This window comes from Myotis myotis, unplaced genomic scaffold (genome assembly GCF_014108235.1).
Source record: "Myotis myotis isolate mMyoMyo1 unplaced genomic scaffold, mMyoMyo1.p scaffold_m19_p_6, whole genome shotgun sequence".
Taxonomy (NCBI): domain Eukaryota; kingdom Metazoa; phylum Chordata; class Mammalia; order Chiroptera; family Vespertilionidae; genus Myotis; species Myotis myotis.
Window position 1 is genome coordinate 32,977,893 of NW_023416368.1, and position 7,380 is coordinate 32,985,272.

Below are 7,380 nucleotides of genomic sequence, written 5' to 3' on the forward strand. Positions count from 1 at the left end.
ATGCCTGGTCCCAAACATCCCCCCAGGCACAGTCCTATGAGGACACTAACTCCAGCCTTTCCCCCAGACGTGCAAGGCTACTCAGTCCCAGAGTTAACTGCTGCCACAGCCCCCAAGCTGCCCAGGACCCTTCTGTCCTAGCTATGGTCACACTGAATTGCAATGAGTGGCCTTTTCTTCCTCCCCACTGGACCATGAACGCTGAACACCCAGCACACAGATGGGTCCGGGTACTCAGTAAGTGCTACATAAGTGTCTGTTAAAGGGAAAGTGAAGAAGCAGCTCTTGCTCTGAAAGTCTGGGCGCCTCCCAGCGGGTCTGGGATGGTCTGTCTGAACTTCTGTATCTTCCAGCTGGAACAGAACAGGAGCGGGATCGGTGCGCCATCTACTGGCACCTTCGCAGACTGGCAGAAAAGGTCCACCCAGCGATGGAAACTGGGCACCTCCAGCTGGGATGGCCCCTCCTACCTGTGATGTCAACCTGTTCGTGAAGCTGCTCCGGAGCCCATGCTGCACACACTCTGAACACTGCCTGGAAATCACCAGCAGACTTGGCCGCATCATTGAATAAAGAAGGCTGGGCCCCAGAGTGATAACAAGTCCTGAACTGCATTGAGAATATTCAGGAATGGGCTCTCTTCCACCAGCTACTCTTCCACCAGCTTCTCCAGGGCAGGGATTTCCCGGAAACTCTCCTCACCAGGACACCTTGGGCAGGAGTCATGACAGCAGTTACTGCAGAGCTGAGGCAAGGGCCTGCTCCCTGGGGGACCAGCAGGCTTCACTAGCTGTGTGACTGAGGACAAGTTGCTTACCCTCTCTGTGCCTCGGTTTCTTCACCTGAAAAACAAGCTCCATGATAATACCTCCCCTATAGGGTTACTATGAAGATGAAAAATCATATCTATAACCCAGATGCCCAGACACCCACTGCTCCCAAGGGTCTTCTCTTTGGTGCCCAAATGGCACAAGACCGACCCAGCTTACACCCTCCTTGGTAAAGCTGTGACTAGCTTCTGTCAGGCTCCCCTCCCCTGTGTTTCTGGGAGCCTGCAGGTAGGTATACCCTTCCCTCAGGTCCTGGTTGCTGTTCTTCTCTCAGTCCACCTCCTGACTCAAGCTGCCCACTCACTTTCCTTTTCTCTGGTGACCTCCTGCCACCCCCTTAACAAGCTTTCTTAGGCCCTGCTTGTCCCCAGACGTCCTCACCCCAATCATGGCCAGGGATGCTCTCCCAATACCCCAAACCCAACTAGCACCACACTTGTCTGAAAGAATGACAAAGGGGGACTACAGAGCATGATAGAAAAGCCCAAACCAGCTCCTGGGTGTGAACAAGCTCAAAGTTCCCAGGCCCCAGGGTCCTCCTACCTTTCTCTCTCTCCGGGGTCCCTGGCTACCCCCTCTGGAATAAACCAGAGTCCCAGCCATGTTGCCCCTCCCCAATTCCAGGAACCCCCAGCTTTTTAAAAAAATTTCTGCAAGCACACTGGCCAGAGACACAGTTCTGTCCTGAAGGAAGACAGCCTTTCACGTGTTTATACAAAACAAAAATCTCAAATGTTTTTATTTTGGTTCCTGAAACCCCTCCATCCCAAACAGCATCTTGCCTTTTTCTACGTAAAATCAAATACCCTGTTAGTTATTTTTGCCATTTTCAGAAAACAAAGGAATAGTTTGCTCTCAAGGTTGTCTCCTACAGAAACTAAAAATCAATAACAACAGTTAACCTTTTTTGTATATCCTAGTCTAAGAGCCTACTGTCAGCCCTTGGCCTGTTTTAAGATCCTTTTGAATCTTCACAACAACACTGGATGGCAGTCACCATCTTCCTCCTTTTGCTGGAGGAGGAAAAGAGGGATAAGGAGGCTGTGGACTCCCCCAGGGCCCCACAGTTAGTAAGTGTCTGAACCAACTTGAATGACAGTGCAGCTGTGTGTTTGCGACAAACACTTAGACCAAATAATAGAGTTGTGACGTTGATCATTAAAAAAAAATGACAACTTGATGGAAAATTGTGTGCTTGGTTTTTCTTGAATGCTAGTGTTGGCAAAACAATTCTGTTCAACCAAAATATCCTCCAGGCCCTCACACTTGTAGAATAAAAGATGAAAGAGAGAGAGGACGGAAGGCACAGTCCTATTCCCTCACAGATGTTTCTCTTCACTGGAGGCTGAGGTGGACTGAGTAAATGCCACCAAGAAGGAGTGGGGAATCTGAAGGCGTGAGGGGGGAGTTCTGGCCCCGAAGGAGGGGAGGCTTTGCTGGGGTCCCAGCAAGCTGTTTGATGTGGGACAGTCTACCCCACTGAGCATCCTACCCTCTAAATATACAGGCAAGAATCCAGCAATCATGCTCCTGGGTATTTACTCAAGTAGGTTGAAAATGTATGTCCATATAAAAACCTGCACACAGATGTTTATAACAACTTTATTCATAATTGCCAAAACTTGGAGGCAACCAAGATGGCCTTCAAGTGGGCGAATGGATAAATAAACTGCACTACATCCAGACCATGGAATATTGTTCAGTACTAAAAAGAAATGGGCTGCCAGGCCATGAAAAGATGTGGAGGAACCTTAAATGCTTATTATGAAGTGAAAGAAGCCAACCTGAAAAGACTACATACTTTATGATTCCAACTATATGGCATTTTGGAAGAGGCAAAACTTTGGGAGGGACAGTAAAAAGATTGGTGGTTGCCAGGATGGGGGGATGAACAGGTTAACCACGGAGGATTTTTAGGGCAGTGAAACTATTTTGTATGATACTGTAATGATGGACACATGCCATTACACATTTGTCAAAACCCACAGAATGTATCAAGAGCGAACCCTAACGTGAACTGTGGACCTTGGCGATAATGACGTGTCAGTGTAGGTCCATGGATTATAACACATGTCCCATTCTGGTGCAGGTGTTGATAGTGGGGGAGGCTGTGTGTGTAGGGGCAGGAAGTACCTTGGAACTCTCTGTACTTTCTGCTTAATTTTGCTGTGAACCTCAAACTTCTCTAAAAACAATAGCCCATTTAAAAAAAAAAAAAAATACAGGCAAGATGTTTGCGCACACAAAAGTTGTCCAACAGTGCCCTCTAGCACCCACCAACAATAAACTTCCTCATGGAGAGTAGGGCTTGTGTGTGTGTTTTTTTAAAATATCTGAGAGCAAGGGTCTGGGGGAATTTGTTTCTCTGAGCCACACTGATCAATAACTTGTGTGTGCCGGGGGTCCGAGGGTAGGAGAGAAGGAAGGAAGGAAAGGCAGGCGAGGCTGGCACTCACCAAGCCCTGGCCCTGGTGTTTTCGCTGGGCTCCCAGGTGTCCAGGCAGCCAGATCCTGGCTTGTACTAAATGCTCACGGTCAGGCTGAGAGCCCTGGGCTTTATTTAACAGTGTTGGAGGCATTCCACGGTCTGGCAAACCCTGCAGCAGTAAGGCTTGCCTGCAGGTGGTTGAGCCACGGTGGCCCCGGGCCTCAACTGGATATACCTCCACTCTACAAGCCATGTCTCTGCGGGACCTGAGCCCACAGGGAGTGCGTGCCCATCCCAGAGCCTGGTCGGCCAAGAGCAGGCAGCGGCCAACACTTATACAGCAGGGACACTCTAGGTCAAACAGCCAATGGCTACCAAACCGAAACAGCCACACATTAGCCACTGGGCCAGGCCCAGGTGGTGATTTACACTCCGTGAGGTGACGCAGTCCCAGGGAGCCTCTGGAAAACCACTTGGAGAGAGCGCTCTGTAGGCAGGATTTTTCATCTTCTCATCACTTTTCCATTTTCATGATCTAGCTCCCCCCTGGGGCTGGGGGAAGGGGAAAACGTTCTTGATATTATATTAGTGGCCATGTGGAAAAGACATATTGCCCGTGCCATTTGATTAGGAACGAAGACGCACATTTGTAAAGCATATGTGAAAAATGTCACATAGGAAGGTTATGAAATATTTGTTGTCATGGCTCCGGCTAGTTTTGTGAAATATCATAGGACAGAGAGAAAATTTAAGAGTGAGAAACCATTGGGGAGGGCGTGAGCTGCTGGTCTTAAAGACACCTTCACAAAGCACGACACCAGTGTTTAGAAAAGAGGAGGGGTGGTTAGACTACATACTCAAGCTTGCTTGTGCCTGCATGAAGAATATCCGGAAGGCTACACAGACACTTACTAAAACGGTCACCTGCTGGGAGGGGTGAGAGAGACTTTTCACGCTAATTCTTTCTATCTTTACAAAAATTGTGAACTATGTGACTATATTACATTTTCAAAACATTACATAAAAATAAAACAAACAAAAAACGTTTTGTGAGTCTGCATCTCAGAACAGAACTAGAACATTCAGGGAAATGTCTATTTTGACAAACAACAACAACAACAACAACAACAAAAAACCACTAAACTTCCTCCCTCCACCCATCCCCTTCTCTGCATCCAAAGATTGGCCATCAGCCACCCTCCAATTCACACGCCCTGCTTCTACAGTGAACAACCCTCTCTCAGGGCAGTCTTCCCCGCAGCCAAACCACAGTCACCATGCTGCTGTTGTAGGCTGTCCCCTTGCTTAGCACGCTAAGAAGGTGGAAGGCTGATTGTGATGTTTTCCAACACAGCAGGCGTGAGGTGCCGGATTAGCAGTCAACCTCCCTCTGTGTGAATTCATCTATGTCTGGCGAGCCCAGCTATGAGCTTGGGTGAGGTGCAAGATCCTGAAGTCTTTTACAGCCTTGACAAGTATGCTAGCAGGCTGGGAAAGAAGACTCAATTGTATTTCAATATCAGGTCTCCCTTTTTTCTATAATAATAGAACCCTTCTTTTGTTGCTGAGCACATAGCCACCCAGCCTCCCTTGCAGCTAGATCTTAGATCTAGCCATTGGCTAAGACCAGGCCAATAGGATGTGAATGGAAGTGATGCAGGCAATTTAAAGGGAGAGGCTGTGTTCCTCACTCTTCCCTCTGCTCACTCCCATTGGTTGTGACGCAGATATGGTGAGGCTGAGCTATTTGGAACCATGTGGATGAGGGTGATACTCTGGGGTTAGCAGAGTGACAAGTTGGAAGGAGTTTAGGTTGCTGACACTATGGAGCCACCATTATGAGCCCTGGACTGCTTACAGGGAGAGCCTGGAGGGAAGGAGCTGGAGGACCTGGGGGCAGTGATGACAATGGAACCCCAGGTGCCTGTGCAGAGGGCTGAGCAAGTAGCAGCCTGCTCTCTCTCCCACATCTGTCCCATCGTCTGGTTACCTCACTTTTCTGGGTGAGCCTTTGCTCATGCACAGCTCCTCTTGGGGTGCTTGCTCCCCCTTGTTAATTTAGGAAACTCCTACTGGTTCTTCAAGGCCCACCTTATCCCACCAGGCTAGTCTTGGCCCTTTGTCAGGACACCCTCATGAGTCCTACTGGCTGGTGCTTGTCTGAGAGCCTGTCTGCTGCAAAGGCCTGAACCTCCTTGAACACGTGGGTTGGCCACTGCAGAGCCCACCTGGGGCTGGGTACAGAAGAGGCCAGTTCACTCTGGGTGCAACTCGATCCTTGGGAAGAGATCCAAAAGCACAAGCCCACCGGAGCATGGCTCTGGGGACCTGCAGGGCAAGCTCCTGAGGCAGGGGGTCTGGAATGCCTCTGCTCTGTCCTGTGGTGTGTGTGGGGGGGGGGCTATTAGTCCCCAAGAGCTCAGAGCACAGTACCCAGGGGTGATCCTATCACCAGAGCCTCTGCTCCCCAGAACTCTCCAAAGTCCATCTCTTGGTCCCAAATTGAAAGGCAGGCCATGTGGGATCTGTCATCCACCCAAAGTGAGGTTTTTGTCCCTCGCAGGTTTTTGAAATTCCAATTTGTATTAAATTAGTAAAGGAGAATTAAAAGCAGATGATTTGATTTTATAAAACAAATTCACAAAAATTGCTGGAGGGCTCTTCCTTTGTTTTGGCAAAATCAAGCCAGATGGCACTACCCACGGTGACAGCAGCTTCCTGAGGTGGCCTTCGAGGCTCACGGCCTCAAACTGGGCCAGGCTGTTTTCCTTGGCACCAGAGCCTCTGTGATTTAGCATTCTTTCCAGGAAACATGGGTCCTCTTCCAGCTCCCGATGACGATCGCAGATGCAGGAGGTGGTTTTAGCTGTTGGATGCGGCAGGAGTGAGTGGACACACAGTGTGGGCAGCCCAGGCCTCTCAAAACCCCACTTGTGGTGGTGCTCTGCACAGGGACCAGTTTTCCTTGCGGGTATTCTCCAGCAGTTAAAAGAATCAAGCTTCTAGTAAGAATTTTAAATTATGAGCCAATTCAAAAGTTTGGAAATGCCTTGACCTTCTGGGTTTTGTGTGTCTATCCTATTGGCGGGGGGCGGTAGTCAGAAGTCTGTTTATGGGCTCGGAATCTGGGGCCTAAACCCACAAAAAAAAGTGCTTGATGGTGATCATTTGGCCTTAGCTTTATTTAGGAGCCCATGGTAGGAAAACATAGTGATAACATCAACCTTTTCCCTGAAAATCTCTGACATCAGGGACATCCAGAACGTGCAGCGAGCGAGTGGCATAGGATCCAGCTTACAGAGGAAATGGCAGACTTGGTGCCTGGCAAGTGCCCCAGGGCATGGACTGTTCACTGTCTCTCCCTCCACACCTGCCCGAGATTGATGTTGTTACACACTCCACACTGCTGAGCATGTGAACTGTCATTTTAAACAAAGAGTATTTCTGCTAAACAATATAAATATGGGCATATAAAATTAAGAAAACCGCCCTAGCTGGTTTGGCTCAGTGGATAGAGCGCGGCCTACAGACCAAAGGGTCCCAGGTTCAATTCTGGTCAAGAGCACGTACCTTGGTTGCAGGCTCCTCTCCGGCCCAGGCCCTGATCAGAACTCGTGTGGGGGGCAACCAATCGATGTGTTTTTCTCACATCGATGTTTCTCTCTGTCTTTCCCTCTCTCTCCTACTCTCCCTTAAAACTCAATGGAAAAATATCCTCGGGTAAGGCTTAAAAAATAAATAAATAACTTAATAAAACCTACAAGTTGAATTTGAGTGTTTTTTATTGTTATCAAGACATGTAAAATTCTTACTCAACAAAATTTATCAGCCATAAATTTTACCTTTATAAAAAATAACTTTTACTGACATAAAGGAAAGTTGACAAGTTTTTCCTGAAAGGGATTAGGTAATAAATATTTTGTAAATTTTATCTTAAGATAATTTTTGTAGAAAAACTGGATATGCACATGAAGTTGACCCTTAAACCATATATAAAAATCACCTCAAAATGGATTAAAGATCTAAATATAACCAAAAATTATAAGACTCTTAGAAGAAAAGCTTTATGACATTGGATTTGGCAATGATTTCTTGGATATCATTGGATATCTTGGATACCTT